The 12,700-nt window shown below is 48.5% G+C and overlaps 1 protein-coding gene across 3 annotated transcripts in view; it reads left to right on the top strand.

Annotated features, from left to right (window-relative positions):
* The first annotated feature begins 104 nt into the window (after positions 1–104).
* Positions 105–12,700, top strand: part of NSD2 (nuclear receptor binding SET domain protein 2) — a 114,267-nt gene continuing 101,671 nt past the window's right edge. For 2 of the 3 annotated variants that reach the window (XM_030801369.1, XM_030801371.1), the window contains exon 1: positions 105–258. The gene's annotated coding sequence lies outside the window, so the exon portion shown is untranslated. The remainder of the gene's footprint in view (positions 259–12,700) is intronic. The other variant, XM_030801368.1, reaches the window with a different exon arrangement.

Raw genomic sequence — 12,700 nt, 5'->3', positions numbered from 1 at the left:
CGAGCGCGGCAGCCAATCAGCGGCGCGCACTTTTCCCGCGGCTTCTGCGAGGCGGCGGCGGCCCCGGCGGCGGCGGCGGCGGCGGGCGGGAGGCGCGGGGGCGGGGTCGGCGCCGCGCGCGAGAGCCTCGGCCTGGCCGCGCTGCGCCCGCCGCCGCCGCCGCCCCCTCCCCGCCTGGGCCCTTCCGCCGCACGGTCCCGGCCCCCTCCCAGCCTGCCGCTCCGGAGAGCCGCCCGCCAAGGATGCGACGCACCGCAGGTCACTAGGGCGCCCGCCCAACCGTCGCGGGCCCCCAACCGCCGGAGCTGGGGCCGGGAGGCCGGGCTGTGGGAGGCCTGAGGGGCGGCGGGGAGGACCGCGGAGGCCTGAGGGGGCGGGAGCGCCGGTAGGAGTGGGGGCACTGAGGAGGCCCGAGGGGCCGGCTCAGGGGCTGGGGGACCGGGAGGCCGGGCGGCTTGAGAGGGTCGTGGGGACCGCGAGGACCGCGGAGGCCTGAGGGCCGGCGGGAGGACCGGGCGGACCGCGGAGGTTGGGACGCGTCCGGGCAGGGGAGGGGCGGCGGCCTGCGGGCGGCGGCGGCTAACGGGGCCGGGCGGGCGGGCGCGGCCATGTTGGGCCCGGCCGGGCCCTGCGGCTGCACCTGTGCCCGGCCCGGCCGAGGCGGCCGCCTTTGTTCCCGCGGCGCCGAGCGGGTCGGGCCGGCCTTTGTGCGGCGCCCCCGGTCCGGGGCGGCCGCAGTGGGAGGGGCAGGTTGGGGTCCCGGGGCCGGGGCCAGGGGTCGGGCCGAGGGTCGCTTTTTGTTTGCAGGCGGTGTCCGGCGTTGACACTCGCGGCTCCCGGGCGTTGGTCAGCGCGGACGCTCCCCCGGGAAGCCGGGCCGCGGTCCGGCCCTTGGCAGGTGGAGGCGGGGGTGAGCCGGGTGTGGGTACCCTGCTGGGGGGCTGCGCGCCCTCGGCCTCCGGGCCTCCGCCTGGGATGTTCCCCTCGCCCCAGGATGCAGATTGATAGTCCTTGAAGCCTCAGTATATGAGATGGGACCTGGCGACTGAATGGCTGGTTTTGCTCCACTCACAGGAACCATGGTTTAAAATCTTGGCGTTTAAAAAATGCTGGTCTTGAGTTTCGGTAGAAATAAAATGGGTGAGGGTATTGTATAGGACCCATTGCAGCACGAATCTTTCTGTGCCCACTATGGGCTTTGACATTCAAGTGGAAACATAGTATCAAAACTGATGTGGTGACGTTAATCGTTTTTAGGTAGATAACGTGTAGCGTGTGTGTGTGTGTGTGTGAACAGACCCTGTGAAGACAAGACTAATTTGATAAAGTTCAGACCTGGCTTAGGAGGAGCTCTTAAGTACTACCCACCTACTTCACAGACTTTCAAGCCTTGATTTTTAAATGAGTTAAACGCCAACATCACGCATTGATTATATTGACTCTATTTTGTGTATTTTAAATATCAACATGGAAAATAACTTAGGAGCCATCGCATTGATGAACTTGGGACTTAAACTTTTTAATTTTCCCAAAATGTTTTAAGTGCCCTAGTTACATATTTAAATGTGATGAGAGCAACAATATTTTAAAAAGCAGAACGCCAACAACATAAAGCAAACAAGTTCTGTGAGCACAGCCTTTCCTTGTGTACTTGATGTGTGCTCTCATTCCCCACAACTGATGATGGTTCAAATCTAAACTGCCAAATGGAGATGAAGAGGACTCATGCTTTAAGCACGATTACTTTGAGTCATTTCCTTTTCTTTCCTTCCATTTTCTCAGCCACCCAAACCCAGCAACCTTCAGTTTTGGGCTGATGGTTGGTAGAATGAAGACTTACTGCACAATTTTGAGTTTGTGTAAGCTTTTGTGAAGAGCTCTGATCTATTCAGTACAAAAATCGTCCTCTTCTGACTGCATTACTACCAGAGTCTTGCCTCATTCTAACAGTAAACATTTTATTTTAAGAGTATGAGGTAATTAACTGAATTTCAAAGAATGATGGACAATTTATCTTATATATTCATACGTAACATGTAAACTAATATAACTTTTGGAGACATACACAACAAAATTATAAGGTTAACGGGCTGTAGGTGTGACTTGGTTTGTTTTTATGCAATCAACTTATCCAGGGCTTTTAAACCAGTACTTGCAGAAATGTGGGGACCCAAATGAAGCATTAATTAGAATCCTAGAATGAGTCAGGAAGATAATCTGAATAGGTAGAAGACTACCCACTCCTCCTAATCCTGTGGGGGTTACATGGGTACAGCCTTCTGCCTATTCAGATTATCTTCTCCTTCTGAAAGTAATCAAATCTTACAAAGTTTACTTACATGGCAGAATGTGAACTTTTTTTTACACTTTGAAGTTTCAGTGTAAAACATGCAAAAGTAGCTGGAATTAGTCTTACTAAGCTACAGGATTCTCTTTACCAAGTAAGAACTTATATGAAAAGATGTGCTAAGATGGTGCTGAAGTTCATAATCCAAACGTATTTTGTCCTGTGCTATTTATTTATTTTTAGAGACAGGGTCTCTCTATGTGGCCCAGGCTTGAGTGCAGTGGCTGTTTCAGAGGAGAGCAATCGTGGTGCACTTCAGTCCCAAACTCTTGGGCTCAAGTGATTCTCCCGCCTCAGCCTCCTGAGTAGTGGGTTCTACAGGCACACTCAGCCTTCCTGGCTCTGCCCTGTCCTTTTTAGCTGGGCAAGTGGGCAAATAACCTTTCTAAGTAAATAATTAATCAGCGGGAACAGAAGCCATAAGGCTTTTTACTCATATATTGTGATCCAGGTGTTTGGTTTTGCCTTTTTTTTTTTGGTGGGCCGCTCATGGCCATAGAATGCATACAACTTTGGATAAGCATTTTAGTCTTCTGAGCCTCAGTGTCTTGTTTTGCTTGATTGTAGTAAGTGTGACCTTGTTCTCCAAATACGTGGTACCATGTCCTGACTCCAGGCCTTTGTGTGGGCTGTTCTTGGGTGTGGACTGCCTGCCACCTGTCCTTCCTCTTTGAGCATAATTCATGGCTTTTTAATGGCCACTTGTGACCTTTCTCCCCTGTTGGGTTAACTCTTAGAGGTAGGACTCTGTCATTGCCTTGGGCAGCATTGCCTCTGCTGGTGCCTTTTCATGGCATACACTTAGTAAGTGCTGAATAAATGGGTATATGGCTTAGGGTAAACAAACAGCCCATTTTAATGCCAATATCTGGCCTGTTTTGTAAGTAATGGAGCATCTGGGAGAAGAAGCTGAGTCTAGAAAGGAAATGGCTTGGCTAAGGTCACTCTGAAACATTGCAAGTGTGTAAGTACAGCAAGTAGTAGAACAGATCTGTACTACTACCAAGATGGAGCAAGAAATCTACGTCGTCGGTTTCTCTATCCTTGGTCAAGATAAAAAAAATATATAAAGTACGCAGAATACAAAAGATGACACGGGGGCTTTAGAGGATTAGGCTTGTATTTATAAACTGTATGATTTGCTAATTCCTTTTTAATGAATGGTTATTTACAGCGAGTACTTTGGGGGAGAAAAAGACTTACGTTGGTTACCCAGGGACTCCAGCATTTTATATTTGTCTGTTGTTTGCAATATTGCTCTTTTCTTTTGAGATAGGGTCTCACCTGTTACCTGGTGTGGAGTGCAGTGGTGCAATCATAGATCACTGTAAACTGGCACTCCTGGGCTCAAGCTCTCCTCCCAGCTCAGTCTCCTAAGTAGTTGGGACTACAGGCAGATGCCACCATGCTTGGCTAATTTAAAAATTTTTTATGGAGTCAGTCTTGCCATGTTTGGGCTGGTCTCTGTAACTCCTGGCCTCAAGTGATCCTCCTGCCTTGGCCTCCCAAAGTGCTGGGATTACAAGTGTGAGCTACTGTGCCCGGCCAAGTTGCAGTATAGCTTTTTACTTTATTTATTTATTTATTTATTTATTTATTTATTTTTTCGGGGGACAGGGTTTTGCTCTGTTACCCAGGTTAGAGTGGAGTCATATGATCACGGCTCATTGCAGCCTTGACCACCTGGGCTCAATCGATCCTCCTACCTCAGCCTCCTGAGTAGCTGGGACAATAGGTGTGTGCCACCATGCCTGGCTAATTTTTGTGTTTTTTGTAGAGATGGGGTTTCACCATGTTGCCCAGGCTGGTCATGAACTCCTGGGCTCAGGTGATCCACCCACTTTGGCCTCGTACCTGGCCTGCAGTATAGCTTTTGAAAGAATTGATTGATTTGATTACGTTTGGTTTGCTAGTTAAAAAATCAAGACAGATTGGCTGAGCGCAGTGGCTCACGCCTGTAATCCCAGCACTTTGGGAGGCCGAGGCGGGTGGATCACAAGGTCAGGAGATCGAGACCATCCTGGCTAACATGATGAAACCCCGTGTCTACTAAAAAAAAAAAAAAAAGCCGGGCATGGTGGTGGATGCCTGTAGTCCCAGCTACTCGGGTGGCTGAGGCAGGAGAATGGCGTTAATCCGAGAGGCGGAGCTTGCAGTGAGCCAGGATTGCACCACTGCACTCCAGCCTGGGAGAGCGAGACTCCATCTCAAAAAAAAAAAAAAAAAAAAAAAAAAATTCCAGACAGATTTTGGCTGGGTGCGGTGGCTCAAGCTTGTAATCCCAGCACTTTGGGAGGCCGAGGTGGGTGGATCACGAGGTCAGGAGATTGAGACCATCCTGGCTAACATGGTGAAACCCTGTTTCTACTAAAAATATAAAAAACTAGCTGGGCATGGTTGCGGTGCCTGTAGTCCCAGCTACTCGGGAGGCTGAGGCAGAATGGCGTGAACCTGGGAGGCGGAGCTTGCAGTGAGCTGAGATCGCGCCACTGCACTCCAGCCTGGGCGACAGAGCGAGACCCCTGTCTCAAAAAAAAAAAAAAAATCAAGATAGATTTCAAATTAGTTTTGTTTTAGCATCTGCCTTCCTAAAACCACCTGGCCGCAGATGAGTTTTCAAAGCATCTTTCTGTAATACTTAGTGGTTTCAACAAAATATACAAGGATAGAAATTGCAGTGTTGGTTAACTGAGTGATGACCTCAGCTCAAAAACTCCAGTAGTGGATAGGCATAGTGGCTCATGCCTGTAATTGCAGCACTTTGGGAGGCTGAGGTGGGAGGATCGCTTGAGGCTAGGAGTTTGACACCAGCTTGGGCAACATAGGGAGGCCCCATCTCTACAAAAATTTAAAAACATTAGCTGGGCATGGTGGTGTGTGCCTTTAGTCCCAGATACTTGGGAGGCTGAAGTGGGAGGTCACCTGAGCCCAGGACTTGGAGGCCGCAGTGAGCTGTGATCATACCACCACACTCCAGCCTGGGAGATAGCACAACCCTCTCTCAAAAAACAAACCTAAACACAAAACCCCAGTAGTGAGACTACCCTAGTGGGTGTGTAGAAAAAATGCTTTTTTTTCTGGAAGGAGTTGGAACCTCAATTTTTAAGTTGACTAAGTTGGCACTAAGAGAGTTGATGATGTGAATTAAATTTGTTATGCCATTGGCCGGTGCGGTGGCTCACACCTGTAATCCCAGCACTTTGAGAGGCCAAGGCAGGCAGATCACCTGAGGTCAGGAGTTCGAGACCAGCCTGGGAAATGTGGTGAAACCCCATCTCTACTAAAAATACAAAAATTGGCCGGGCGTGGTGGTGGGTGCCTATAATCCCAGCTACTCGGGAGGCTGAGGCAGGAGACTTGCCTGAGCCTGGGAGGCAGAGGTTGAAATGAGCCGAGATCATGCTACAGCACTCCAGCCTGGGCGACAGGACGAGACTCTGTCTCAAGGAAAAAAAAAATTGTTATGCTTTTAGAGGATCTGTGCATGTTAGCAATGTTCTTACATTTTGATGGTTTTCATGTATTTTTTGCTGCTATATTATGGAGGCTAATGATCAGAAAGCATTTTTCCGACTCCAGTTTTACTGTCTTCAAGTAGTTCTCTACACACTGCCTTGTCTTTCTAAAATACAGATGTCCTATGTGTCCCCAGTCTTCGGGGGTGACTCTCACTGCCCATTGGGGTTCAAGACCAGTCTCACTGCTTTCTGAGTCTCACTGCACTACTTGTTTTGCCCTCATCTCAGTTATTCAGCTCATCTCTTTCTGCCATATTTTTCCTCTGGGCCTTTGCGTGGTCAGTTTTTGTTCCTTCTGCCCACATGCCCCCTTACCCCATGTGTGTGGGGGATAGGCATGCTTTCCCTCTTCCTTCCCTCTGCCAGGTCTCAGCTTGGGCCCCACACTGAATGCTGTGCCTGACTCCTGCCTGTTTTGGGAGGCCCTTGTCTTTTCCATCATCACCGACTCCATTCTCATTCTGTTCCAGCCACACGGGCCTCTTGCCTGTTCTGAAGCCCTGCAGCTCTGCTGCCTCCGACTATTGCCCTTGCTCCTCCTTTGACCTGGAATGCTGTCCCCAGGTGTGTGGCTTACCCCTCACCCTCCTTCAGGTCTTTGCTTGTACTTCTCCCTCTCAGGCACCTTCTCTGACCACTGAGTTGAAGTACTCTGTTGTGACCGGGTACTGTTACAGTTTATCTGTGATCCTGGTGCTTTATGAAGCCAAGACGAGAGGATCACTCCAGCCCAGGAGTTTGAAGTTGCAGGGAACCACGATTATGCCACTGCATTCCAGACTGGGTGACAGTAAGACTCTGTCCCAAAAGAAAAATAAAGTTTAAAAAAATTATTGTATATATATATACACACACACTTCTGAGACGGAGTCTAACTCTGTCACCCAGGCTGGAGTGCAGTGGCACAATCTAGGCTCACCACAACCTCCGCTGCCTGGGTTCAAGTGATTCTCCTGCCTCAGCCTCCCAAGTAGCTGGGATTACAGGTGTGTGTCACCATGCCCCGCTGATATATATATATATATATTTTTTTTTTTTTGTATTTTTAGTAGAGACTAGGCCATGTTGGCCAGGCTGGTCTCGAACTCCTGACCTCAAGTGATCTGCCTGCCTTGGCCTCCCAAAGTGTTCGGATTACAGGCGTGAGCCACCATGCCTGGCCAAAAAAATTTTTTTAAAAATTACTCTGTTGCTATCTGGCACTCCCCGTCTGCCTTAGATTTTCTCCATAGCACATATCTCCGACATTCCATGTGAATTCCTGGCTGCATTGGGTCATCTGTGAAGGCAGGGTCTTTTCTCCTTTCGCTTGGCTTGCTGTCATGTCCTCAGCACCTGGAATGGTACCTGAGTGACTGTCAGGCATTCAGTGACTATTTGAGTACATACACCGTCCTCAGTACTTTGTATGCCTTAGGGGGCATAATATGTCCCAGAAATGGTGTGAATGAAGGGGAGTGGTGTGAGCATTTTGCCTTGATGTGGAGTCGGAAAGGTGGAGGGTCATGGGCTGGTGGCAGAGGTCACAGAAGAACCTTATGCATCATTAGCAGGGCTAAAGAACTGTGACTTAACCAATGCACAGGAGGCGAGGCTGGGAAAGTGTGGACAGGTGGGAGAGAATGAGCAGAGGCAGCATTGCCCCGGCTGGGCCATAGCGTGAGAGTGGTTTACAAGAGAGGGACCTTAGTCCAGTCCTTACAGATGGAAAGATTAGGTAGTTGCTGGTACCACTGTTACCTCTCTGTGAATCAGGGGAAGGGAAAGTGGGCCTCGCTTCTGACCTACCTTATTTCCTTCCAGAAGGAAGTTCTCATCTCACCTACCTGCCTAAAAATGTGTCCCTGCAGTTTCACTGTTTGCTTAGAAGAGAAAGCCCTAGATCTTGAGCATGGCATGTGGTTCCTGCCTGTCTTTCCTTTATGTATCTATGTGTATATGTATAAATATATACAACACTTTTTAAAAATTATTTTATTTATTTATTTTTTTTGAGACGGACTGTCGCTCTGTCGCCCAGGCTGGAGTGCAGTGGAGTGATCTCGGCTCACTGCAAGCTCCGCCTCCTGGGTTCACGCCATTCTCCTGCCTCAGCCTCCCAAGTAGCTGGGACTACAGGTGCCTGCCACCATGCCCGGCTAATTTTTTTGTATTTTTAGTAGAGACGGGGTTTCACCGTGTTAGCCAGGATGGTCTTGATCTCCTGACCTTGTAATCTGCCCGCCTCGGCCTCCCAAAGGGCTAGGATTACAGGCGTGAGCCACTGCGCCTGGCCTACAACACATTTTTAAAAAAATGTGTATTTTTTCTTTCCTCTGTGACTCTGGCCAGTGATCCTGCCTGTCTTTCTAGCGTCTTTGCTGGCCAGTCCTTTGTGGTTGCTGTGAGATCTCATCATGCTGCCTGTAGTTCTTGTGATGAGCCGTGCCCTATCCCATGGATCTTTGCATGTGCTGTTGCTTCTTCCTGAGTTGCCTAATTTTGTGTTGCTGTGGTGGTTTTATGGCTCACCCCTCATCTCTGTGAAGCCTTTCCCTATTTCTACCAGAACCAGGTGTTGCAGACACTGGGCCCATGGCACGTGTGTGTGTGTGTGTGTGTGTGTGTGTGTGTGTGTGTGTGTGTTTTCTCTCAAGTTTGTCATGCCTTCGTGAGTACTGGGCCCTCTTATGACAGTTAGCATGTTGCACAGGCTCTTGCCCCATTCTCTTCTCCAGGTTGTGAATTTTTCAAGGTGAGGGCCCTTTGATTTGTCTTCAGTGCCTAAATGTGGAAAGCACTTAGTTAAGTAGAGGTAGTTTTTGGGTATTACTCTGTTTTCCTAATGATTTTTATTTCATAAAAATGTGAATTTCTAGATTTTTGGTTAAAATATATGTTAGAAATAGGAGGCTTCTGTGTTCTTTCCCCTCCAAAATTTGGAGTTGGTGTAATCTTTGTAGAGCCTTGCTGCACGAATTTTTTGAGGAGCAAAGCATCTTCTTCTCATTGAATCCTCACAGCAGGAAATTGAATCCCAAAGATGTCAAGTAACTGATCCAAAGTCACAAGGCTGTATGTGATGAAGTTAGAACTCCTGCAGGGCCTGACCTCTGATTCTGTACCCTGGGAACTTGTTTTGCCTCTCAGGGAAAACTTTAACATACAGCTGTCTATATGTGGATGGAAGACTGAGCCATTATATTTCTGCCAGCCAGTATGGCAGTGTACTTCTGCCTGATATTTCTTCATTCATTGAGTATCAGTTGTGTGCCAATGATGAGCCAAAACCTATGTCCTTGTTCCCGTGGGTTTTATAGGCCTGTAATGGGATGAAATGGGGAGGGACAGTGAGCAAATGTCATATCTTTGAAAAACCTGTGAAATACTCCTGCCAAAAAAAAAAAAAAAAAAAATCAAACCTGAGTCCAGTCAAGCTCCTATGTTTAACAACCAATCTATAGGAAATACAGGGGCGAGAGAAATACTACAGCGTTGCCATTGGCAACAATGAGAATGTGGGAAACTGTAAGACCAGTAACCCATACTCATCAACAGGGAAAAATAAAGGGGACTGATGAGAAGAGACTGGAGGAACATGGACTAATTTTTATTGTAGGGCTTATCTGTTTTTGTGTCAGATCAGTTTGTTAGAGAAACAACTGAATATCATTTATGATATTTGAGACAATTAGAATTTGGAACACTGATTATATTTATTAGTGAGGAATTATTTTTATTTTTAGCTGTGATAGTGGTTTTGTTATGTTTAAAGTAATTCCTCCCTTTTAGAGGTGCATACAGACATTTACTGATGAAATGGTACATCATCTAGGATTTGTGTCATGATCCTATGGGAGAGGGAGTAGGTTATTTGTGGTTACATCAGGACTTCAGGGCTGGTCTAGGTTGAGAGTGGTATGGGCACATGGGTTCTAACTTTTTTTTCAGATAGGGTCCCTCCCGGACTCAAATGGTCCTCCCACCTCAGCCTCCTGCGTAGTTGGGACACAGGCGTGTGCCACCACACCTGGCTAATTTTTTATGTGTTTTGTTTTTGTTTTTGTTTTTTATTGAGATGGAGTCTTGCTCTCCATCACACAGGCTGGAGTGCAATGGCGCGATCTCTGCTCACTGCAACCTCCGCCTCCCGGGTTCACGCCATTCTCCTGCCTCAGCCTCCCCAGCAGCTGGGACTACAGGCGCATGCTGCCACGCCCAGTTAATTTTTTTGTATTTTTAGCAGAGACGGGGTTTCACCGTGTTAGCCAGGATGGTCTTGATCTCCTGACCTCATGATCCGCCCGCCTCGGCCTCCCAAAGTGCTGGGATTACAGGCGTGAGCCACTGCGCCTGGCCTGTTTTTGTTTTTAAATAGAGACAGGGTTTTGCCATGTTGCCCGGGCTGGTCTTGAATTCCTCGACTCAAGCAGTCCTTCTGCCTGCACATCCCAAAGTTCTGGGATTACAAGTGTAAGCCACCCCTCCGAGCCCTGGTTCTAACTATTCTCTCCACATTTATATGTGTTTAGAATTCCTCATCACACAAAGCAAGTCATGAAGGAAAGATCTAGGTACATCGAGTAGGGAGGTTATACCTGACAAGGCTTTGGGAAGGACTTCCTGATGGGATAGACACTAGAGCAGAGAACAGAGAGCAGAACGGGGGTTGGGTGTTGGCTTCATGAGGGTGGGGGTGAGTATCAGATGCAGGGAAGAGCCTGTGCAGAGCTTCTGTGATAGAGCAGGAAGAAGCTGGTGTGGCTGGAGCAGAGGGTGCCGGGCAAGTTCTTTTAGGTCCTGTTAAGAGCAGTGTCAGGTTTTAAGGGTGATGGTGTGACATGAATCTATTTTCTTTGGAAAGAAGATTCCTCAGATTGCTCTGTAGATTGAGTTGGTGCTGGGGAAGGTTCAGGAAGAGTGTGTACAGAAGCCCGATCTGTGGTCACTCTGTTCAGGTGAAAACCTTTCCTTTGTCCCTGCTTTGGGTCCCTGATCGGATTGGATAGCCCTGTCTCCTTGAAATGTGGTGTGGCCTGTGATTTGCTCTGGCCATTGGAAAGTGACACGTAACTTCTGAGTGGAAGCACTGAGACACGTGCTTTATCGTGTTCCCTTTCTCTTGTTTCTGACTGTGGAAACAAACGGATATGTACTATGGGCAAGAAAGAAAACTTTGGGCTGGGCGCAGTGGCTCACGCCTGTAATCCCAGCACTTTGGGAGGCCGAGGTGGGTGGACACGAGGTCAGAAGATCGAGACCATCCTGGCTAACATGGTGAAACCCTGTCTCTACTAAAAACACACAAAAATTATCCAGGCATGGTGGTGGGCGCCTGTAGTCCCAGCTACTTGGGAGGCTGAGGCAGGAGAATGGCGTGAACCCAGGAGGTGGAGCTTGCAGTGAGCTGAGATCTCTCTCTCCACTGCACTCCAGCTTGGGCGACAGAGCAAGACTCTGTCTCAAAAAAAAAAAAAAAAAAGTGGGTTGAGCCAAGTAACTAACAGTTTTGGGCTTGTTACTGTACCATAACCTAGTCTCCAGTGGTTCTCAAAGTCTGATCCCCAGACTGGCAGCTTCAGTGGCCTGGATGCTAGTTAGAAATGCACATTTTCATGTCTCAGACCTACTGCACCATAAACTCTGGAGTGGGGCCCAACCATATGTGTTCTAATGTGTCCTTCATGTGATTCTGATGCCCTTGAGTTGAGAGCTACTGTCTGAATTTCCTGACTGATAAGTCAGGAGGCTGTTGGCGTCAGTCTTGGTGAAAGAGCTTGGTGGTTGGCCATTGTTGGGATTGTGGGTGTGGAGAAAAGTGGACAGGCCTAGCTAGGAAGGCTTCTGGAGTAAAATTGATAAGTTGTGTTGTTTGGGATAAGGAGAGATGAGGGGAAGTTCTGGTGCCAGTGATAGCCCTAAGTTTTCGTCTGACAGAACCAGATGGATGGAGGTGCCATTTACCGTCCAGATAGCTTTCTTTCTATATGCATTTACATTTCCTTCCATTTCAGGTTCAGAAACAAGAGAAAGCCCATTAAGAAATAAAAATTTGTGGACTCCCTTAGCTCAAGTAACAGTTTCTCAATGAACCCCACCTCTATACCCCTCCCCCCATTTAAAATTGTACCCCTCTGCAGGACTGAGCACGGTGGCTCAGGCCTGTAATCCCAGCACTTTGGGAGGCTGAGGCAAGCAGATCACTTGAGGCCAGGAGTTCAAGACCAGCCTGGCCAGCATGGCGAAACCCTGTCTCTACTAAAAATACAAAAAATAGCTGGGCTTGGTGGCGCACACCTGTAACCCCAGCTACTCAGGAGGCTGAGGCACGAGAATCGCTTGAACCGGAAGGTAGAGTTTGCAGTGAGCCAAGATTACACCACTGCACTCCAGCCTGGGTAACAGAGCAAGACTCTTGTTTCCAAAAAAAAAAAAAAGTGTACCTCCTTCGCTCTCCTGATCCCACCTTGTTTACCCCATCTGCTCTCCCAGCTGTAGTGGAAGCGCCATGAAAGCAGGGCTCTTGTGTCTTGTCCATGGCTGCGTTCCCAGAGTGAGCAGCATGTGTGGGTGCTCAGCATGTGTGAGCTGAAGGAGCTGCCTAGATGGCGATGAGGAGCGAGTATGGCCCACGTGGAGCTGCACACGGGAGCTGCGTTGCTGCCTCTCGTTCTCTGTTCATGTTTTTCTACACAGTAGCCTAGGATAGAGGCTGGAACTGTCATGAGAGCATGGAGAAGCTTGTTTAACTTAAGACAACTTATTCTTCCTTAAGTGGGAGAGAAAAATGACATTTCAGCAGAAGCAGCACTACCCACAATGAAAACTTACAAAATGAGACTACTGAGAAAGTTGC

The sequence above is a fragment of the Nomascus leucogenys genome, chromosome 20 (genome assembly GCF_006542625.1).
Source record: "Nomascus leucogenys isolate Asia chromosome 20, Asia_NLE_v1, whole genome shotgun sequence".
Lineage (NCBI taxonomy): Eukaryota > Metazoa > Chordata > Mammalia > Primates > Hylobatidae > Nomascus > Nomascus leucogenys.
The sequence above is the reverse complement of the archived record's forward strand: the minus strand, read 5'-3'. Positions and strand labels throughout refer to the sequence as shown.